Source organism: Lissotriton vulgaris, chromosome 4_1 (assembly GCF_964263255.1).
Source record: "Lissotriton vulgaris chromosome 4_1, aLisVul1.2, whole genome shotgun sequence".
In the NCBI taxonomy this organism is placed as follows: Eukaryota; Metazoa; Chordata; class Amphibia; order Caudata; family Salamandridae; genus Lissotriton; species Lissotriton vulgaris.
Genome location: NC_141691.1, coordinates 1,294,460,996 through 1,294,485,277, shown reverse-complemented (window position 1 = coordinate 1,294,485,277; position 24,282 = coordinate 1,294,460,996). Strand labels below are relative to the sequence as shown.

General features: G+C 45.3%; 1 protein-coding gene across 2 annotated transcripts in view; it reads left to right on the top strand.

Annotated features, from left to right (window-relative positions):
- Nucleotides 1-24,282, top strand: part of LOC147723143 (solute carrier family 66 member 2-like) — a 378,739-nt gene that overhangs the window by 23,803 nt on the left and 330,654 nt on the right. The window lies entirely within an intron of this gene.

Genomic DNA, 24,282 nt, shown 5'->3' with positions numbered 1-24,282 from the left:
ACCGCCACAGAAGCGCAGCGAGAAACCGACGCATCACCGTTCCTGCGAGCCAGGAACTGAAGCATCACCTTCCCTGCAACTCTTTCATTGAATAGAGTTACGCATCCAAAGGTACATTGATTCAAAGTGTCGGATTTTAAGATCTAAAGAGAACTAAGCTAATTCTACCATTTTTAAGTACAGTATTGTGGAGTTTTGTTGTTTGTGGTCTTGTGTTAAATCTATATAAAATATACTTATTTTTAATATACAACTTGTGTGGTGTCCATCTATAGTGTTGTTACTGGGTTACTGTATGTGTTCACAAATGCTTTACACACTGCCTCTGAGATAAAACTGTCTGCTCGTGCCAAGCTACCAAGGGGGTGAGCAGGGGTTATTTTAGGAGTGTACCCCCTTACTTTGACTAGATGCAAGGGTCCCTATTTGTCACAGGTACCTACCTATGCCAACTAGAGACCCTCAAATCTAACACCCGCCCACCTCTTTATCGGTAGGCTGTAATCAAGGCCGTTCCAATCAGAGGGATGGGAGAGATTACTGATATCTACAGATGGCGGAACATGTAACTAAGCTTATGTCATAGAATGTCCGAGGTATTGCCAAATTTAAAAAGCATAGATGCATATCTGAAATGCTACAAGGTGCCTATTGAATTATTAAACAAATTCTCATATGGGGAGAATGCATACCCTGCCTCTGAAATTGTTGGAGAGGGCAATTGTATGCCACCTTGTACTCTGATTACGCCTGTGGTGTGCATATTTGGGTGGCCTCTGGGATGCCTTTTCTTCATACGGATCAAGTTCTGGATTGGGAGAGTTGGTAAATAATATTACTTGGGAACCTGGATTGCTGGGAAGTCTGCCTAGTAAACGTTTATGCACCTAATAATGATTGCCCCAACGTTTAAACTAAGTTTGTGATGGCTGCCGAGCCCCATCTTGCTGCTGACATTATGATGGATGGTGACCGCAATTGTGTCCTAAATGGTACTCTGTAGCGGAAATCCATCCAGACTGCATACTAAACCCCATCTGACTGGAGCTTTATGTGACTTAATACGAGAACTGCACTTTCATGACATCTGGAGGGACCGACATCCACAAGAAAAACAGTTTTCATGTACCAACCCTATTGTGGGAACCTTCAGCCGACGGGACTATTGTCTGGTCTCCAGTGATATAACCCAAACGGTGTTCGGGATCTCATACCAGCCTCGATATCGTTCAGACCATTCCCCTGTCCTTTTTAAGTTTTGGAAGATAGATGTCTGGCGATACACCTCTGGCGGGTTCGGGTGAAGGTGTTGATGGATCCTCCATTCGAGGCCATGGTCTTCGGCACACTTCCGCATTACTTTCATGAGAACTGGGCACATTGGGAAGTAGGATTATGGACTGGGAGGCGAAGAATTCTGTTCTCTGTGGGGTTTGTCTCAAGACAGCCGACCTATGAGGCCAACAACAATTAGAAAGGGACATTAAAGTGTGTAAGCGCGATCTGGGAGAAATGGCGAAGACTTGAAAAGCACATGCTCACAGCGTATCGCCAACTCTACACAGAAGGAGATAAAACGGAGGCCTTGCAGGCCTGCTTGGTCGAACAGGAAAATACCTGCCAATACATGATCATGCAGGACGCCTAGTCTGGGCGCAATGGTCCATTAACAATGCCTTTCAGTCTTATTTGAGTAAAACCTATGCTAGTGAAAACAAAGACGGGGGTTGGAGGGTCTAAGGGAGTTTAAAGACCTCCCCCAACCTCAGAATCAGTTTGGGGCAACAACGGAGAGAGCGTGGCCTCCCTTACTCTGAGCTTGGTCCAGGTGAGGTGAGGTGTCTTCCCCTGTCACGAAGGGTGATTGATACACCAGCTGACATGGAGGAATAAGAGAACATATATCCTTTATATTGTCACTGTTTTTCGTTTTGTGTAATTTAGAGTGCACTTTTCACTAGCAGTAGCAAAAATATTTAAGAACAGAAGCCCTGATGAAAGCCTAGGGAGTGAATCCCCGCTTAGGCAGAAACATGTTGGCCCCTAAGCAGTCATTTGTTTATACTGTTATCTTGCACTGTTCTGTTTTTTTATAGAAAGAGGCTTACAGATATTAAAGTTTTCTCATTTTAATTCCTCTATTCCTTTTTAACATCACTTTCTTACACCTTCACTTTTTGCACTGCACCTTATTCCATTTAGTGATCCCACGCATGGTCAACATGTGACTGTGGGTCTGACCCCAGTCCTACCAGACGGCACTGGAACTAGTCTCAAATGATCTAGATACGATCCAGCCCTGTACTGTGGATGGCCAGATGATAAAATTTGATCACTAACAAGAATTTTGATGGTAATCCATCTCTGGACCTTGGGTCTCACCTACCGTTGCTGGTGGTCATTTGCGTATGTTTGTAAACATTGTAAACGGACTGTTTTACTATCTATTCGAGTACTTCATTGACAGAATTCATGAGTATAGTCCTGAGAGCACTATTAACTTTTTGTGACTCTAGACCCCCAGGTTTTTCTGTAGTTAAAACCTATGCTAGACAGTTAACATGTCAGTTGGATGACGTCAGGGACTACCTAGTGGAGGTCCCAGTCCCATACCTCACCTCTGATGACCGCAGCACACTGGATCCATCATCCGTGAGGAGATTCTCGCTGTAAACCCTGATTCAAAAATGGCAAAAAGGCAGGGTAGCAACGGCCTTCCAGCTGAGTTCTACTGCTTATACACAAGCTGATAAACTCATTGAGGTTTATGAGGAGGCCCTCCAGAGGGGTTGCCTCTCACCCACACTGCGCAAGTCGCTGATAGTGATGGTTCACAAGCCTGGCAAGGATCGGACCGTGGCCCCTGCATTCAGACCTATCTCCCTCTTGAATGTCTATGTCAAACTCCTTGCCTCCTTCGTCTCTCCCGTCCCTCATACATACAGATCAATTGGGATCCACAGAGATGCACTCTATATAATTTGATTTGGTTTTGTATAGCGCTCAAATGCCCTGAGGCTTCTTGGTGCTGCTTCTTTCTTGAACAGTGCTAGAGAGACATTGTTGCTGCTGATTACTAGAGTGCGATACACCACTTGGGTAAAAAAGGCTTTTGATATCTTAGCACCCTAAAAGTACATAAAAATGGTCGCAGCACCCAGTCTAAGCCCTAGTTCTCCGAGTGCCTGAGGGCTCAAAAACGTATATGTGGGAAACTAGAGCGAACATGGAGATCCAATTATGATCCTCCAGATAGAGAGACTTATAAAAGAGGCATGGCCGAATACAAGACCCTTATACAAAAAGAGAAAACAAAGTACTACACTGAAAATTAAACTAAAGACCCGTTAAGAACGATAACAAAATTATCAAAAATGATCACAAAAACTGATGGCACAGCAGATAAGATTTTCTGTGATATCCTCCCTAGTTTCTTTCAAAGTAAAGTCACAAATGTCTTCGATTCATTCACCTTAAATCACAGTGAAGAATCTATGCCCCCAATGAACAACTCCCCTACAATTTTGAATAGGTTCTCTTCCCTTAACACAGAGCAGGTTCTGAAACGTATAATGTCATGCAAAAGCCTTTTTTACCCAAGTGGTGTATCAGAGCGCTTTACAGGAAAGTAAAGCAATATACAGACAGACTTAGAATCAACCAGTAACAGCTCGAGTAGTAAGGGGGAGGGGTTCCGGATACATAAGGGAAAGAGAAGCATGTATTTACAGTTTACAATACCAATTACTCAAGACAAGATACCATATTTACAGATTACATTTACAATTATTCAAGACAGGCCCCAAGTTCCTGATGGGGTAACAAGGTAGTCCGAAGGGAGGCAGTGGACGGCATAGATCGGGCCATAGTGGTGGTTGAGGCAATATTTAGCCGAGAAATTGGCCCATAAGGAAGGTTTTGGCATCCTTTTTGAAGACAGTCAGAGAGGGGATTCTTCTGATTTCGGGTGGGAGAGAGTTCCATATTCTTGGAGCAGCCCCTGAGAAGGCCCGATTGTAAGTTTTTCTTTCCCGGAAGGGTGCAGGTTGGAGCAAGAGGTCTCAGGCAGATCGTGAGTTTCTGGTTCCTACGGAAATCACAAGTTTCTGTGTCCGATATGCAGGGGAGTTAGAGTATAAAGCTTTGTGCGTGATGCATGCTAGTTTGAGCTGTAGTCTTGCCTCCAGGGGAAGTCAGTTGAAAGCTTTCAGGTGTGGGGAAATATGATCGTATTTCCTTGTGCTGGTAAGTTGTCTGGCGGCCGCATTAAGGCAGGCTTTAAGAGGTGCCAGGTAGATCTTGGGTAAACCCGAGAGGGTTGAGCAGCTGTATTCCAGTCTAGAGATGACGAGTGCTTGGACTGCAATTTTTAATTCTGGAGCATTGAGGAAGGGTTTCAATTTCATAAGGTAGCTCGGGTAGAATCTGGCAGTTTTGACCATCGAATTGATGTGGTCCCGCATGTTCAGGTTGCTGTCAAGTGTAATTCCCAGGGATTTAGCCAAGTTCACAATGGTCGGTGGGCAATTTAAGGCTGTGATAGCCTTAATCCATGATTGAATCTCGATGTTCCATTTAATGAGTAATTTTTGGTTAATTCAATTTGAAAGGAGATGTTTTCGCAATTTGCGACATTCGTGCCTGCAGTGTACTTTATTGTCATTCAATCTCTAATGATGATGGCTAATCCCACACCTCTTTTTATCTTCCTGTCAACGTGCACTATTTTATAACCTGAGGGTATGGCTTCAATCAGGTCTGGGCCTGAAGCTTCATCCGCCCATTTTTCTGTAATAAATTTTATATCTGATTTATGAGTATCGACATGGAGCGCAAGTTCATGTCTATGCTTGACTATAGACCTTGCGTTTATTAAGGAACAATTAGAAAGCTTACTTTTCTGAGTGCTTTCTTTTGTCTTGTGTTCCCTAATCCTGAACTGCCTGATTGGTAGCTCTGTGAGGGATAGCTTGCAATTGGGGCAAGTGGTTGTGTTTGGGTCATGGTCCGACTCTAATATAGAGCAGTCTGGTTGCTTACCTGCTGCTCAAAGTGCTTCCCGGGGCAAATTATGCAGGGGTTCCGGCCCTCGACGCGATCTGGTTGCGGATAGGCCTAGACGGGATTGCGTTTGGCATGCCAGTGGCGTGCGTCCACGCAGCAGACACAACAGGCTGCCTTATAAGTAGCCCTCTCTCCCCCATCACTAGTTCGCTGACTAAGATGGCGGACCTGCTCTTACTTAAGAGTACCGTCAACTCCACATGTAAAGAGTCAAAGTGCAATGTTCAATAATTAATCCAAACTGATTCTAATCTGGCAAGTTTAAAAATTCATAAAAGCTTTAAAACTGAGCAAGTTTCAAAATGCTGTAATCGCAATCAGGGGCAGGCTTACAGTCTCCCTGGAGCTGGGGCCGAGACAGCGCTGCGCTGACGTGACAGGCTGCTCATAAGTAGCCCTCCCTCTCCCGCCATTAGTGCGCAGACTGCAATGCCGGACCCGCTCTGACTTATGGGTACCATCACCACCACATGCAAAGAGTCAAAGTGCAATGTGCAATAATGAATCCAAACAGATTAAATCAGGCAAGTTTAAAAATTCATAAAAGCTTTAAAAGTGAGCAAGTTTCAAAATGCTGTAATGACAATCAGGGACAGGCCTACAGTCTTCCTGGAGCTGACTGCTCATAAGTAGCCCTCCCTCTCCCACCACTAATGCGCTAGACGACTTTACCATGTCCATCATGCCTCGCCGCAGCTTAACCATGCATTTGACTTAGCTTAGCATTGTTAGATATTGAACAAGCGTTCGATTCCTTAAGCTGGATGTACCTCTGGCATGTGTTGAGGAAAGTAGGGATCGGTTCAACATTTATACAGTGGATCCAGCTGCTATAAACTGACCCGTGTGCACAGATGCACTTGGGAGGAGAGTTCTCTGACTTGTTAAGCCTGTATAGAGGAACCAGACGGGGATGTCTTCTTTCACCGTTCCTGTTTGAGCTGGAGATGTGCAGGACAATTGGTCCCTGGAGGATTACAATAAGGGAGACCACTCATGTGTCTTCCTTTACAGAGACGAAACCTTGATTTATCGCAGACAAACAATATACTCTGTACCCATACTTCTACAAGTGCTGCAGGAATTTGGGGAAATCTCTTGATTCCATGTGAATCAGACAAAATATAATTTGTTCCCGCTGGGTTCCCTGACTGGGGTATCGATTTAGGGGCTCCAGACAATAGGGCTTCCCTGGGAACTGAACATAGTCTGATATCAAGGGATCCGACTGGCGCCCACTGAAGGATCATTCTTGGAGCTTAGTATCTGTGGTGAAGGGACTGCATGCATCCGTGAGGATTTCGGGAGATCTACTTCTCTCCTTCATGGGGAGAATCGCACTTGTGAAAATGATAATGCGCTCTAGATGTCGCAATGTGCTCTAAGGTATGCTGTACACAATCCCTAGGCAGTACTTTAGGACGATCGCTGGCCTCATTGTTGATCTGCTGTGGGCTAATAAATGAAAATGTGTAGTGCTCTCTATTTTGAGCTGGACATGGAAACTGGATCTTGAGGTCACTTCATAGAGCTCTAATTTATGGTGGCGTATTTACAACACAGAGTTCACTGGGAAAAAAAACTACTGAGGCACACCCATGTGGACAATGCGCTTCCTGTGTTGTTGGGGGTCTCCGGTTCCCCTGACACGCCTTACCTTATACAACAAGTGTCAGAGATATGGGAGGAAGCGGTCAAAAGCTGATCCGGTGCACACCTTATGCCCCGGACCTTCCACTATGTATTCTGCAACCATTTCAGAAGATAGCGGAGTCTATGTTGGTACAGAGATAGAAGGATGGGGCGTGTAATACTTTAGGAGACTTGTACCCTGAGGGGAGCTTCGTCCCATGAAACAACACCGTGGAATCCTTTACCCATGGCACAGTACAATATCTACAATATGCTAAAATCTCTGCCACGGCACAATAGCTTTGGCCCACCTTTTCGGGCACCCCATTGAGTTTCAACACCCTAGTAACACTGTTGGGAATGGCAGGGGGCTGGCGCTTGATTTCACATCTCTATAGGGCTCTGCACAACGACCTCCCAATGGTGCCCCTCTCCATCCAAAATAAATGGTCTAGGATACTAAATGAACCAGTGACGAGAAAGGAATGGATACGTATATACGTAGGGATTCGCATTGAGTAGCTCCAATGCTAGATTTAAATTAATCAAATATATACTTCATTCACCAGATGTATCTCTCCCCAAAAACCTTGCACGCTATTTACCCTGTCCGATCTGATACTTTCCCCTGCGGAAGCCTGGTGGCAGACTTTACACCCATGGTACAGTACTGCACGGTCCTATCTCCCTATTGTCAGGCGGTGTTAGAAAATCTGAGCAAGGCTATTGGCTGGCAAATACAACTAGAAATGTGATAGCCATTTTTGGGTCTGATCCCTTTCCCTTCCAGCAGAAAACTTAGTAGGAAGTTTGTTTTACTGGGCTTAATATTAGCAAACCCTGAATAGCTATAAAGTGGAGGAGTGCAGAACCACCTAGATATGTGGAGTGGCTTAGAGACATCTCTGAATGGACGATGGCAGAGGAAATCCTGATACAACATGTCTGCAAATATGAAAAACTAGAAGAGGACTTGGGCTGCCACGATAGCTGACTTGAGAGAACCTCCTACAGAGATTTCTCCTAGGGAACCGATTGAATGAGAACATGTTTGAATGGTGGATTAAAATATTTAAATGCCCCTGCCTGTATCCTCTTTCCAGAATGTTGTGCATTTTACTGCCTAGAAAAGGTTTACTCCAGAGGCGGGGGATGTTGGGTACGTTTATTTGGTCTTATTGCTGGTTTATTCATGCTGACTTTTAAAATAATAACTTTGATGCCTTGCACTATTAACGATGGTATCATTTGAAACCACAAAAAAGATAATTTAGAAGTCTAACTTTGTTGCACATTTTTTTTTAGAAGGGTGCATTATATGTGCACTTAGGGTTCTTCCAAGGGACATCAAAGAGGAAGCCGGAGGAATAAGAACTATCCTGGCCACATTAAAAGTTCCAGATAGTAGTTGTGTTAGAAGCAAGAACAAACAGTGCACAGTCACACTATGGAAAATAACCTTCACTACTGTGATAGGAGGTTTAGATTTTATTAAAGACATGGAGACGAAGATTACAACTGTTCTTTAGTGAGGAACATAAGCAACAACAAGCATTTGCAATGCAATAGGTCTCGCATTAGGACATTTTGAGCTATTGGTATAGTAAATGACAATTATTTTATTTATGTGTTTGTTTTGAAAATAGCTAAATTAATAGCTTTGTCATTTACAATGCCAGTCAGTCAAAAGGCTTTATTTCGATAGATCAAATCATAAAAGCATCACAGTAATACAAACAAAAAGTATTTTGTACAAATATAAAATTGAGTGTTGAGTTTAAAATTATTTACAAGATCTTTACGAAATTCTATCTAAAATACATGAATATCAAAGAAGGGTAGAAAAGAGTAAGACAGTTAAAATTTAAAGGTAATTCTTCATTAAAAAACAATTAAACAGTAGATACTAGCCTTTTGGCTCTAATGGATCATGTCCAGGATAAAAATTTCGCGACACCACAGACATACAGTGGCCAGGTGTCCGATGTTAAAATGCGGATTGCCGCGCTAGAGTGCCTAATTCCCATAGTCCGACATATGGGTTTGAGCCATACTTGCCTTGGTCGGGCATAGGCCGGGCAGGCGAACAGAATGTGGGGTACAGACTCTACACTTGTTTGACAGAAGGGGCAGAAAGGAACGGTCTTTGAGGGGGGCTTCCAGTGGGCAGTTAGCGCGCGAACTGGAAGAGACCCAACCCTGAACCGAAAGTATAGAGCTTTATCATAAGGTTTCCAGATCAGGTCTGAATAAAGTTCCCAGGATGGAAGCTCCTTGTGTTCAAGGAACTCTTTTGCTAACCTGCCAAGAGATGGGTCTGTACTAACTCTGTTGGTGACCCAGTTCCAATACAGGGTCTTTAGGGTGGCTTTCGGTGGGGAGGACCGACTATCCCAGGCTTCGCCCACCCCTATCTTACCAAGGAGATGTTTAACGTCTTTAACAATTCAGAAAAGGGGGTGGTGATGGACAGAGTATCTGAATTAAGCAGAACACTCCTACCCAGTCAACAGATCAGGGCTTAATCCATCACCGTTTTTTAGCTCACTGCACCATCCCAGCTCAGAACCTGGCTACATGCAAATTAGTCTGTCCCTGGCCCAGTGCATCATGGGAACAGGGCAGACCAAACTACCAAGCCAATTCTTTTACTGGAAAGGAAACAAGCTTCCGGGGACCGGTTTCTGGCATTACAGCCGTCTTCGGCCCGGCTTGCTTGAATCCTGATGGTGCAGTGAGCAAGGGACTCACATCTGAGCATACCCTTCCACGCTTATGGTGGACAAAACAATTCAGAAAAGGGGGTGGTGATGGACAGAGTATCTGAATTAAGCAGAACACTCCTACCCAGTCAACAGATCAGGGCTTAATCCATCACTGTTTTTTAGCTCACTGCACCGTCCCAGCTCAGAACCTGGCTACATGCAAATTAGTCTGTCCCTGGCCCAGTGCATCATGGGACCAGGGCAGACCAAACTACCAAGCCAATTCTTTTACTGGAAAGGAAACAAGCTTCCGGGGACCGGTTTCTGGCATTACAGCCGTCTTCGGCCCGGCTTGCTTGAATCCTGATGGTGCAGTGAGCAAGGGACTCACATCTGAGCATACCCTTCCACGCTTATGGTGGACAAAACTATTCAGAAAAGGGGGTGGTGATGGACAGAGTATCTGAATTAAGCAGAACACTCTTACCCAGTCAACAGATCGGGGCTTAATCCATCGCCGTTTTTTAGCTCACTGCACCATCCCAGCTCAGAACCTGGCTACATGCAAATTAGTCTGTCCCTGGCCCAGTGCATCATGGGACCAGGGCAGACCAAACTACCAAGCCAATTCTTTTACTGGAAAGGAAACAAGCTTCCGGGGACCGGTTTCTGGCATTACAGCCATCTTCGGCCCGGCTTGCTTGAATCCTGATGGTGCAGTGAGCAAGGGACTCACATCTGAGCATACCCTTCCACGCTTATGGTGGACAAAACAATTCAGAAAAGGGGGTGGTGATGGACAGAGTATCTAAATTAAGCAGAACACTCCTACCCAGTCAACAGATCAGGGCTTAATCCATCACCGTTTTTTAGCTCACTGCACCATCCCAGCTCAGAACCTGGCTACATGCAAATTAGTCTGTCCCTGGCCCAGTGCATCATGGGAACAGGGCAGACCAAACTACCAAGCCAAATCTTTTACTGGAAAGTAAACAAGCTTCCGGGGACCGGTTTCTGGCATTACAGCCGTCTTCGGCCCGGCTTGCTTGAATCCTGATGGTGCAGTGAGCAAGGGACTCACATCTGAGCATACCCTTCCACGCTTATGGTGGACAAAACAATTCAGAAAAGGGGGTGGTGATGGGCAGAGTATCTGAATTAAGCAGAACACTCCTACCCAGTCAACAGATCAGGGCCTAATCCATCACCGTTTTTTAGCTCACTGCACCATCCCAGCTCAGAACCTGGCTACATGCAAATTAGTCTGTCCCTGGCCCAGTGCATCACGGGAACAGGGCAGACCAAACTACCAAGCCAATTCTTTTACTGGAAAGGAAACAAGCTTCCGGGGACCGGTTTCTGGCATTACAGCCGTCTTTGGCCCGGCTTGCTTGAATCCTGATGGTGCAGTGAGCAAGGGACTCACATCTGAGCATACCCTTCCACGCTTATGGTGGACAAAACAATTCAGAAAAGGGGGTGGTGATGGACAGAGTATCTGAATTAAGCAGAACACTCCTACCCAGTCAACAGATCAGGGCTTAATCCATCACTGTTTTTTTAGCTCACTGCACCATCCCAGCTCAGAACCTGGCTACATGCCAGAAACCGGTCCCCGGAAGCTTGTTTCCTTTCCAGTAAAATAATTGGCTTGGTAGTTTGGTCTGCCCTGTTCCCATGATGCACTGGGCCAGGGACAGACTAATTTGCATGTAGCCAGGTTCTGAGCTGGGATGGTGCAGTGAGCTAAAAAACGGTGATGGATCAAGCCCTGATCTGTTGACTGGGTAGGAGTGTTCTGCTTAATTCAGATACTCTGTCCATCACCACCCCCTTTTTCTGAATCGTTTTCGTCCACCATAAGCGTGGAAGGGTATGCTCAGACATGAGTCCCTTGCTCACTGCACCATCAGGATTCAAGCAAGCCGGGCCGAAGACAGCTGTAATGCCAGAAACCGGTCCCCGGAAGCTTGTTTCCTTTCCAGTAAAAGAATTGGCTTGGTAGTTTGGTCTGCCCTGTTCCCATGATGCACTGGGCCAGGGACAGACTAATTTGCATGTAGCCAGGTTCTGAGCTGGGATGGTGCAGTGAGCTAAAAAAACGGTGATGGATCAAGCCCTGATCTGTTGACTGGGTAGGAGTGTTCTGCTTAATTCGGATACTCTGTCCATCACCACCCCCTTTTCTGTAACGTCTTTAAGCCATTTTATTTTTTGCCAACCCACCATTGACATCTCCTCCGCTAGCCCCTTAGCGTACTTAGCGAGTTCAGGCGCTCGCCACAGTCAAGCCCATAATAGCAAAGGACGAAGTTTTGCCAAATCGTTAATGGGTTTACAACCTAGGTCAAGCAAGAGAGGTATCATTGGAGTACTCTGTGGAAGTGACATGATACCCCGCAAAAATGTATTCTCGGACCTTGTCAACAAGTCTGTATTGGATGTGCCCCAAAGTTCTGCACCATAAAGGGCAGAACTAACACCCTTGGCCTTATAGATGTCAATGACGGGTGCAATGGGACGAGTCGTGGCAGAGCGCTGTTCCTTGTAGAGAGCCCCAACAACATTCTTATGGCTAAGCAGCATTTTATGGAGATGGGGGGTCCACTGCATGGTATCCGAAATACGGATACCTAGATAATCAAATACAGTGACCCTCTCCAGAGATACATTATTAAGAACGGGGAGCTGGCACGTTTTTTCAGAGGATTTAATACTAAAAACTTGGTTTTGTCTGTATTTATGACTAGGCCACGTTGGTCGCAAAATGCCTGAAAATTACCTAGGAGGCTTTGGAGGCCTACCGGGGTCTTTGATATCAGGAGCGTATCATCGGCGAATAAGAGGGTGGGAATTCGCTCCCCCGCCAGGGATGGAGCATCTGTTGGTATTTTAAGTAGATGCTCAACAACCCCGTTCACATATAGGGAAAAAAGGGTTTGAGCAAGAACACATCCCTGGCGGACCCCTCTGCCCACCGGTATCTTGTTTGTTTTCTGCCCCTCTCGACCCCACCTCACTGCACGAAGGTACCTTCATGTAGTCTCACTAGAATGGACAAGATGTTAGATGGAATCCCCATATCTGCCAACACTCTCCATAGCTGCCCTCTAGGTACAAGGTCAAAGGCAGTCTTTAAGTCAATAAATGCGAGGTAAAGACTGCCTTTGCCTATAACGACTACTTGCCAGTAAATCAACAAGAGCCTGAAGGCCTGCTCTATAGTACCAGTACCCACCCTGAAGCCCGCTTGATAATCTGAGAGAATCTCATTATCGCTAGCCCATTGGTGGATTCTCTCAAGTAGTACCTTTCCCACTGTTGGGTGGGTCCTCCCTCTGGCCCTTTTTGAAGATGGGGATGACCTCTGCCCCCTTCCAGGATTCTGGGATGGCCGCACCTTTATCAGTTGCAATGAGGAGTGTATGAATAAACTTCCCCCATTGCGTAATGTTAGATCTAAGAAGATCCCCAGGGATGTCGTCCGAGCCAGCTGCTTTTTGGGGCACAATACAGCCAATCGCATGTTCCACTTCCTTAACTGTGAATGGAAATAAGATGTCATCTCGAGGTTTTGCCGGAGGGCTGGGAGGGACAAAAGTGAAAGAGGTTCCTAATTGACATGAGTAAAGGCTAGCAAAATGGTCGAACCAAGTCTGGCCAATTATAATACAGGTGATGAGGTCACTGTTGGGCCTATTCCTCGCCCTAATAGTACTCCAGAAGCGACCAGCATCCTGCCCTGACGAAACCTCTCTAAGTGTATGCCAATGAGCATCCTCCCATTCTTTTTTGGCTTTAGTAACCACCCAATTATAACTTTTCCTGGCTTGCTGAATCAGGGGTTGTAACTTGGTCCTCACAGCCTCAATCTGGGCAGATTTCATCTGCCTACACTGCTTCACTTTTGGCCTTAGGCGCCCTTTAGCCCTGCCCCCATGGATATCTGGCATAAGTAAGTTGCCTACTAAACTTTTGGTCTCCTGGAACAGAGCCGCAACTGCAGAAGGATCAGAGTGTTCTAAGAGGTGGGTATCCATCTTGCTTATGGAAACATCTACAAGTTGGCCGATAGCCTGGATTTTCCCATCGTCTAAGGCAAGTTTGCGCCAATTGAGGCGCCTTCCACAGTTAGATGGAATAGTCAAAGATGTGGACCCAAGATTGCCGGGTGTAGCTCAGCTTCTGCATTCTTCCCAGGGGTGATTTAGGGTTAAAGACAGCAAGTTGTGGCCGCTGTCTACAGTAGATATTACAACCATATCTAGGACAAATCGCCCAAAAAATTAATAAGGAGTATATAATCAATTCTGGATGTATGGTTCACCCTATTGTATGTATGTGCCCCCAGAGAATCTGAGACGGTTCTACCGTTTAGAGCACGTAAACCATACTCCAGAGTAATAGCATTCATCTGAATCGCCCTCTGAGACCATCTTTTAATTGGTGGGATCGTTAGTGTAGTTATACCCCTCCTGCAGTCATCATCTGAGATATCTAAAATGTCTTCACCCACAAGAGGCCACCAGCTACCAGTACTGAGGTGCCCTCCCAAATGTCACCCAGAGCTTTTTCCAACACTGCCACTGTAGGGGATAAGGAGCTACCTTTGGTACCCCTGGCATATACAATAAATAGATCAAGGGGCCTCCCACAACCTAATCTTCGCAGGGATATCATAAGTATATCCGGTTAGATGCTATATTTTTGAGTGATGGTACAACCCAAAGAAATGCTCACCCATATAAGGAGGCCTCCCGACGGGCGACCCCTCCCTGAGGGAGACATGACTGCAGGTAAAAAGAACGATGAATACCCAACCTTATGGATGGGTTCAAGGCTCCATGTTTCCTGGAAGATGCATATTGCATATGACTCCATCTCGGTATGCCAGACAGGAAGAGCCATCTTCCTAGCAATTCCTGCTATGTTCCAGCTCAGAATCCTCAGAGTAGGCCCAACAATCTCAACCATTCCTTCCGTACAATTATAGTGAGCACCAAATGGTGATACTAGATCACCTACAAATTGAGTCGCCTTAGCTAGTGGTGGAAGAGCATGTGACCAAGAGACCATGCTCTTTGGATCAGAGATATCTACTGGGAGGGCAGGAGTGTCCAGGGGGCTTGCAGATACAATATTGCAGAGCGGCAAACCAAGTCCGGGGGGGAAATAACAGCACATTGTCCCACAGGTGGTATACAATTACAAGTTCCATCATTGCGAGAGGGTACATCAATCATTTCACCCCTAAGCAGAAGTGCCTTGGCGTGAGCTAGGGGAGGAGAAAGGAGGGTCAGAGAAGAAGTAGTCGGGAGTAGGTCCATTATCATTATCTCTTCCCTGTTAGCCCCTCTAAGGTCAGCAGGGGGTGGGGGGAGAATTGGTGGAAAACAGCCTCTGCGTCAATACCAGGTGTTGCTACCGTAGTGAAAATCTTCTGCATAAGAAACAGGATTTTGGTAGGGATCAGAATTTTCTGCATACCCTCCCCAGTGCTGGTTGTCGAATCTAAATCTCTGGTGCCAATTTGGTTGCCGTGGGTAAAAGTACCCCAGGTCCCGGGTGCCAATTCCCCCCTCATCATACATATTGGGCTTGGTACAAATAAGCTTTGCAACTCTGCTGTCATTAAAGTTGACTAGAATACAGTCGCCTTGGATGTTCTTAGCTCTTCTTCCCACCCAGCCAACTCGTCTAACAAGAGTAATCCCGCCATCTAAACCCCTCGGGAGTGGCCTGTTATTATTTAGCCAAAATGAAACTTTATTCTTAAGTTCAGAATATGATTCCATTTTCCCCTGCTTTAAGCAAGGGACTCCTACCAATTCAGCCACATAGGGCATACAGGCTGGAGGCAAGTTGATGCAGGGAAGGTTGATTTCTCTAGTATGGGCTGGGTTGGCATTTGTGGGTAGATCCATGTTATTACTCTATATCTCTACAGTTCTGATTTGCCTTTTGTGTCTGAGTAGGTAAAGTGACGCTAGACCCCTTATCCCCTTTAGATGGTTGTTGAGGTTTAGGATCACTGATCTTAGTCAGTTTTGGCACTGTCACTGGGGCTCTGCTCTTGGCGGCCTTCCTTTTCACAGGATTTTCTCCTCCATGAGGCTCTGTGGCGCCGTCCGGCTTGGTAGTTAGGGGTTTCACCACTTCAGGAGGAGCTATCAAAGAAGATTGTGTATGAGCAGTCACTTCTCGAATATTATTAGTGTGTAACTTGATTAAGGTCTTTATCGAGAAGAGATTATCCAAAGTTCCCTGTTCAAAACGATCAAGTCTTGCTGTAATCTCTTTCAGCCTCTCAGTTAAAGGCAGAATGAAAGACTTCAAAATATGCTCGAAAGAAGAAATCAGAGGAATATCCTCCACAAAACTAGGGGGACACGATGAGATGGTGTCACCACTGGCAGGGTCTTTGGGCTCCTGGCTATCTCGTGGTTTATCACTAAGAGACTCAAGTTTGTCCTGTTGGCATACGTCATGAGACAAACCTTGGGCCTCAGTAGTAGCCATAGCATCCCTATCTGCATTTGTTTCAATGTTCTTACCCCTCATAGCCCAATTTCTTGCATAATTTACAATGCCAATAGTTTTAACTTTTGAAAACGTGACACCTATAGCATTTGTAATGCAATATGTGTTGTATTTACATGACTTTGATGTATTAATATAAAAAATAACAATGGCTTTTATTTTTTTGATAATTAATACTTAAATAAAAGTGTTAGTAATTTATAATGGAAATAGCTTTAACTTTTGTAAATAACTTTTGGGAAGATTAGGTTCAGTGTATTTTATTGTGATGAAAATCCAAGAACAGCAGTGAAATATTAACATCTTTTTGTGACATTTGTAATAAACCTTGAAACATTGAGAGAACATATTAGAACCAGTTGTTGTTGAATGGTTGCACAGAGTGATGCTGTGGCGTTCAGTGGTGCTGAGTGATGCTGTGGCCTTCAGTGGTGCTGAGTGATGCTGTGGCCTTCAGTGGTGCTGAGTGATGCTGTGGCCTTCAGTGGTGCTGAGTGATGCTTTGGCCTTCAGTGGTGCTGAGTGATGCTGTGGCCTTCAGTGGTGCTGAGTGATGCTGTGACATTTAGTGGTGCTGAGTGATGCTGTGGCATTCAGTGGTGCTGTGGCGTTGAGTAGTGCTGAGTGATGCTGTGTCGTTGAGTGATGCTGTGTCGTTGAGTGATGCTGTGTCGTTGAGTGGTGCTGTGGCGTTGAGTGATGCTGTGGCGTTGAGTGATGCTGTGGAGTTGAGTGATGCTGTGGAGTTGAGTGATGCTGTGGAGTTGAGTGATGCTGTGGAGTTGAGTGGTGCTGTGGAGATGAGTGGTGCTGTGGAGTTGAGTGGTGCTGTGGAGTTGAGTGGTGCTGTGGAGTTGAGTGGTGCTGTGGAGTTGAGTGGTGCTGTGGAGTTGAGTGGTGCTGTGGAGTTGAGTGGTGCTGTGGAGTTGAGTGGTGCTGTGGAGTTGAGTGGTGCTGTGGAGTTGAGTGGTGCTGTGGAGTTGAGTGGTGCTGTGGAGTTGAGTGGTGCTGTGGAGTTGAGTGGTGCTGTGGAGTTGAGTGGTGCTGTGGAGTTGAGTGGTGCTGTGGAGTTGAGTGGTGCTGTGGAGTTGAGTGGTGCTGTGGAGTTGAGTGGTGCTGTGGAGTTGAGTGGTGCTGTGGAGTTGAGTGGTGCTGTGGAGTTGAGTGGTGCTGGGGAGTTGAGTGGTGCTGTGGAGTTGAGTGGTGCTGTGGAGTTGAGTGGTGCTGTGGCGTTGACTGGTGCTGAGTTATGCTGTGGCGTTGAGTGATGCTGTGGCGTTGAGTGGTGCTGTGGCGTTGAGTGGTGCTGTGGCGTTGAGTGGTGCTGTGGCGTTGCGTGATGCTGTGGCGTTGGGTGGTGCTGTGGCGTTGGGTGGTGCTGTGGCGTTGGGTGGTGCTGTGGCGTTGCGTGGTGCTGTGGCGTTGAGTGGTGCTGTGGCGTTGAGTGGTGCTGTGGCGTTGACTGTTGCTGAGTGATGCTGTGGCATTGAGTGATGCTATGGCGTTGAGTGATGCTTAGTCATTGAGTGATGCTGTGGCATTGAGTGATGCTGTGGCGTTGAGTAATACTGTGGCATTGAGTAATGCTGTGGCGTTGAGGGATGCTGTGGCGTTGAGGGATGCTGTGGCATTGGGGGATGCTGTGGCATTGAGGGATGCTGCACGCTGACTGGTGCTGTGGCATTGAGTGGTGTTGTGGCATTGAGCGGCGCTGTGGCATTGAGCGGCGCTGTGCCATTGAGGGGTGCTGTGGCATTCAGTGGTGCAGAGTGATGCTGTGGCGTTGAGTGATGCTGTGGCGTTGAGTGGTGCTGTGGCGTTGAGTGGTGCTGTGGCGTTGAGTGGTGCTGTGGCGTTGAGTGGTGCTGTGGCGTTGAGTGGTGCTGTGGCGTTTAGTGGTGCTGTGGCATTGAGTGGTGCTGTGGCGTTGACTGGTGCTGAGTTATGCTGTGGCGTTGAGTGATGCTGTGGCGTTGAGTGATGCTGTGCTGTGGCGTTGAGTGGTGCTGTGGCATTGAGTGGTGCTGTGGCATTGAGTGATGCTGTGGCATTGAGTGATGCTGTGGCGTTGAGTGGTGCTGTGGCATTGAGTGGTGCTGTGGTATTGAGTGGTGCTATGGCATTGAGTGGTGCTTAGTGATGCTGTGGTGTTGAGTGATGCTGTGGGAAGGTAATAAGGAGGATAGATAGAGGGTAGGAAAGAGAAAGGAGAGAAGAAGGGTGAAAGAAGGGTTGGCGTGGAGAAGCAAAATGATGAGGTGAAAGATCACTAAAGGGGTGTTGAACAGCACACATACCATCTGATGTACATATACATTGCTCTAAAACGTTGTGCCGATTGCTTTACTAGGATGGCTTAGCATATGGGCACTTGATCCAAGAGAGGGGCGCTCATTAAAATCACCTTTTATAAGTTATTGGGTAGACCAGCATGCCATTCATTATATATAAGTTCTTTTGAATATTTAGGTGCTACGATACTGCCAAGGTCACAGGTTAACCTAGCCAAAAATATGTTTGTTCAGACAGCACGACTTTGCCATGCACTGTCAGCATTGTTTAGCACTGGGCAGCTGCCCAGGAAGAACGTGAAATTACATCAAGTCAAGGTAAACTATAGTGTGAGCTCAGAGTGATTAAAAAAGTGTTGCCAAATCTCATATTCGTGCCATGAGTGAGATCAAGCGTGAATATGTGAGCAAATAAGCACTTTGAAGCATAACTCAATGTGTGTCTAAGTCTGCAGCTCCCAATTATTACGAGCTACATTAACTGTCCAAATGTTGTGCACAGTGTGTAAGTGAGAGATTGTGAGAGATAAAGAGTGTGTGTGTGTGCGAGAGAGAAAGAGTGTGTGAGAGTGTGTGTGTGTGTGTGTGAGAGAGAGAGTGTGTGTGTGTGTGTGTGTGTGTGAGAGTGTGTGTGTGTGAGAGTGTGTGTGTGTGTGAGAGAGAGTGTGTGAGAGAGAGTGTGTGAGAGAAAATGACATCTAGAATTTCCCGGCTGTAGCGTATTTTACTTTGACAAAACCAAGTGAGTGCAAAAACCTGATATTGGTAAAAAATATAATATGCTCAAGATTATTTTACAATGTGGTGGCATCATGACGCCAGATGTAAGGGGTTAGCTATCGATGATCGAGCTATGACACTCCTACGTTGGTTAATGGAAAAAGTAAGTAGCCACTAACAGGCCACCATCGGCATCAGGGTGCGCTGTGTTGCTCCAGCAAGGGAAATGGTAGACCTATGCAGGAGGTGCAAGATGGATTGCCTCTCTTAAAATGCAAAGTTTCTACACCAGTAGGAATGCTACTCTGTATTCGGGAGATGTGAGAGGAGAAGACCATATACTCAAAACTGCACTGCACTAATGGGCCTGCAAGTTTAACTTTGAAACATGGCACAAGCAGCATACTCAGAAACTTTAAACTATAAAATATAGATTAAAAAGCCTTTCACCGAAAAGTAAAAGGTTTCCTGACATGATCGTTTGAAAGCATACTATCCACATTGATTGCATTGATTCTGGTTTTATGAAGCAATTAGTAAATCCAGAAACCATAGTGGCCACTAGAGGTCAGTCGACTACCATAATATGAGGTTTCTGAGCTAAACATTACAGCATGGCTTGTAATTATCAGGGGCCAACAAAATGCCAACTTGGACGATACAGTGAAGAAGTCCTGGGGATTTCCTAAATTGTCCAAAACATCAAGATATTAACATACACATAGTCAAATGCTTTCATTATTAAAGTTTTGAAGCGAATCCGCTGTGGACCTGCGAATGAAAAACAGTGCGATTTTGTTGTTTCTAAAAAAGAAGATAAACATGCAATATGGAGAATAGGGTGATCTTTGAGCTAGATAATCTGAAACACAAGCAGCAGCAACCTACGAACTGAATATTAGTTTCAGCGGGCCATAACTGCCAAGGATTGATACCATGGATTGATTATAACTATAGCACAAGTGCCAGTTACAAAAGGTGAAAAGGTTGCTGTACTTAAATGAATTCATTGTATATCTTCACTATAGTTTTTGGAGTTAATTGATAATTAGAGATAAACATTTAAATCTGGCCCACACATCTTTAAGCTGTGCAGTATGAGTTAATTGATAATTAAGAATAAATATTTAAATCTGGCCCACACATCTTTAAGCTGTGCAGTATGAGTAATTAAATATTAGAAAGTGTCGTCCATCTGATTGCGATAGTGTAAATTAGGTCTAAAACAGCTTTTATTGGTTATGGCCACTAGAGAGAAGCATAGCGCCATGTACGCTGCGGCCCATTGACGGCCTCTGGACTTACGCAAAGGACAGAAGAGAACGCAGGCACTCGTAGAAGTCTTGTAAGTGAGGCTGCGAGGATGAACGGGTCTGGAAACACAAGCAGGACAAGCTCTTGGCATTGCGTGCTGTGTGGGGGGCAGGGGAGGGGGAGCATATGGCGAGCGAGTGAGGGAGCATATATGGCGAGCGAGTGGGGGAAGCATATGTCGAGCGGCTGGGGAGCAGAGCGCGTGAAAAACAATCAGTTCAGAGCAGCGCATTGCTTTGAAGTCTCAAGTCTGTGGCGGGTCTGATGCGATGATGCGAGGCGGCTTGGCGAGGTAGGCAGGCAGGCGGATAGAAGCGCGTGCACGGGACACATGCACTTCTGGAAATCCGCATTTTTTGAGAGCTTAGTTTAGCTCTTAGTTTAGCCCCTATAGTCTCGTCCTTGCGGAATGGAATAGAACGAGACCTAAAAACCGTAATAAACTCGTATGTTGAAAGCTTTCTATTCATTACGCGTTTGTTACAGAGGGCCGATTTTCCATCTATGCTGCAAAACCGTCTCTGTAACAAAAATAACGAAAACAGCCCCCAGGGGTCTGAAAGCAGGCCCCACCCTTGCGGCCACCATGAAAATGCCCGGTTTCCGCTACAGCCAGTCCGGCGTTGACTTACATTTGTGTTGAATAGCCCAACAATGTCCCGAGCCTTCTCTGCATCAGAGGTTTCTTCACCGTGACAATTCCATCTTTCGTGCCAAATGCCAGAACTCCTACCTGGATAGCACAAAGGTCTGGTTTCTTCCACAATCACCATTTTATTCTGAATGGCTGAGACTGCAGCACCGCCATTACGTCCCTCCGCCACCTGCACATCCCACACCACCGCCATGTCTTGCGAGCAGCATATAGACTTTTCTGGCCACCAAAGCAGCATCGCCCTCCTGCATACCTAACATGTCACTCAGGATAGTTTTAACTAATCATAGAGAGAATCAGTCCGTATTGCTTCAGGCACTCGCAGCACTCTAAGGTTAGCTCCTCAGCACATGTTCCCGGTCTGCTGTAAAGCGTCATTTTTCTCTTCCCCTCGTCATCTCCACCTAGTGCTTCCCCTCAGGCATGATGCAACTCCAAAGACTCCAAAAATCAAGATTTCCTCCAGTCTGCTTACAGGGAAACCTAGGCATTGCCTAGCAGATAAATAACCCTTTGACTCCAACCACAATTTATGGGGCGATTCAGTGACTGTCCAGACGCACCTGCCTCATTTGTGAATTTCATTATTTGCATAAAAGGTCCCATAACGTCTTCAGGTATTTCCTGGCAACTTTTGACTTCCTCTTCTATCCTGTACATACGATTCTGTCCCTATTCTGATATAAAGGTAGCCATGGAAGGTTTAATGTGAGTCTGTTCAAAGTTTTTTTTTTTCATGATCGGGGTTGGTACTCAGAATTTCACTTATTTCAGTTGGAGTCGTTCATCGGATTGTGACCCCAGTGGTCAACAAAACCAGCAATAGTCAGAGATGGATTCCATGCCGCAGACCTCAGATTTGTGATGTCTTTTGTGCTTCTAAAGCACAGGAATGGCATCTGACTTAGCACTCCTACCAGGAGCTACGAAATAGAAAAAATAGGGCTCTATCCAAATAATTGATAATGCCATCTTGGAGCACAGGAATATTGATGCCGCCTCCCTGGATTTGAAAGGTTATATTTCCTGTAGGATCTCTTAGCTGCTTAGAAGAGACCTGCTTCACAGCTGTCTTCTGCTTCCTGATCAAGCATCAGAAAAGGTCTAAAAAATGAGATGAAAAAATCATGTTTCTTCTTTTTTAATCTGTTTTTTCCCACTTGGTTGAACTAGAGACTGTACTGTTGCTTATATGAGCGCATTTACTGCATGTTGGTCTTTATTTCCTCCACCCTTTCCAGGAAAGAGCTAGAAGAGGAATTACTAGGAGCCATCCTGGGACCAGTCATACTCTGCCTTTTGAAGCCATTCTTCTCAGTGCTTTCACATTTTAGTATTGAGTGATGGAATAAGGCCACCAACATTAATATTCTGCATTACAAAATCATAATACTGAACACTTATCATTGCGTGAGCCTCCCTCAGTCACTAAATAAATAAATGGTTAGCTTAGTTAATGTCCGAGCAGCTTCAAATGTGTCATTCGTAGAATCATGTAAAGAAATAACATTGACGAATTGCTGCTAAAATATTTAAAACAAAATTTAAACAGAAATCAAGAAGGAAAGCTGCCCTGCAAAAGACTGGGACAGGCTGAGGGAACTGAATGCTTTACATTCAGTCACTTGTTTTTTCAGCCAGTAAGACAACTGCTGCAACTGACCGCTTGTGATCTGTCAAAGCCGCTTGTCGCAGGCAATACCAGGTCTCCAACAGGGTGAAGGCTCACCACTGCTATACTGTGTGTGCTGCTCCGAATAGCTAAATCAAAACCCAGACACTCCTTACAAGACAGAAAAACTACAATTAGACAAAAAAGAGCATGCAGCAATCAATAATTAATCTGCCTCCCCAATATAATGGGCTAAACCATTAAAACCAATCGCGCTGAGTGATGTGACCTCAAGTCTGAAAGGACGCGCGCTACACCATCTAGTTAAAGGGATATACCACTTAATAAATGGGGATATAAAACATATGCATCTTAAAAATGAAACACAAAGACAAATTTAACAAAACTTTTGTTTGTTAAAAGAATACAACAAGGTCCTCATCTGGTATAGCAGCAAATAGGAGGTGGACTTATACAGGGAGGCCTGTTACGCGATTGATTGACTGCTTGCGACAACTTGAACAAGAAAGTGCTAGTGCTTACATTGAGTTCTTAACTGTGGAACAATTTTCTTCCATGTTTAAATATTTATTGCTGCTAGTCTTGGGAAAAAAAGGAAGTAAAGAGAAATAGGCTGATTTGAAACTCAAATTTTGCCTGATTATTTTATAGCCCCCAGGCCGGGACAACCAGCTCAACGAGAAATTTGGTAGATGTTGACATGCACAAGAAACTTATAATTATGGAAGGCGAGCATCTATGTAGGATTTGCAAAATCTAGTATGTTGAGCGTGTTACAGGAGGACAAGACTTTTCTACTTTTCAAAATCAAAGAAGTCATGAAACACCTTCCTTGAGAAGTCTAAAAATGGTAATATATGAGATCTCTAGTTGACTTAAGATGGTGGTTTGTGAAATAAATAAGTACACATGGGAGGGTAAAGTGCTTATTTTTCACGGGGTCGTGTAGACATGTTAATTATTATAAGTCTAATGGAGGTTTACAGCCCCAGCTCAAATGTGATTAATCGCTTCTTTGCCTCCTCCCACCCCCACTATTTTCCCAGGTTAGTCTATGAGCTGATGAAAGGAAGATGATAAATGGCCGTGGTGTAAGGGAGACCTAAAAAGAAAACTGTCTTTTGGACTAAGTCTTTCACAGGCAGAAATTTGCATACTTCCAAGAGCTCAGAAGTAAATTGAAAGATGCAAGTTCCTGGGAAAATGTTAAATGCCCAATACGGATCTTGCACAATAATATCCCGGTGAGGTATCCTCCGTGCTGGAATGAATCCGGCAAAACCTAATAAGTTTACGCACACATTTCCTCCTGCTAAAAGCAGAAGGAAAAGTTGCACAGAAATGGGCGCAGAATCAAGGGAAACCTGGAGACCAGATCAGGTAAATCTGAGTCGTGCATATTTCCCATGATTCTGGGCCTTGAGTTTCCCAAAAGCTCGTGATTGGGGTGGAGTTACCAACTGGATACTATATTTCCGACCTAGGTATTTCCTCCTCCAATTACCTGGTCACTTGTTATGGGAACCTCCGAAGTTAAGCCAAAAAATACTGCTATAATTTGCTGCTAGCGTGGGAGAAGGCCCTAACTATGCACACAGTGTGGTTTATGAGAGCAGCACATAATGACCTCAGAAATCGAAGATCAGTGAAGTGGCATTTGATTCGCTTATTCCTCCACTGCATCCTCATCTTACTTTTCTTTTGTCCACTTGCCCTTCCCAGCTTTTC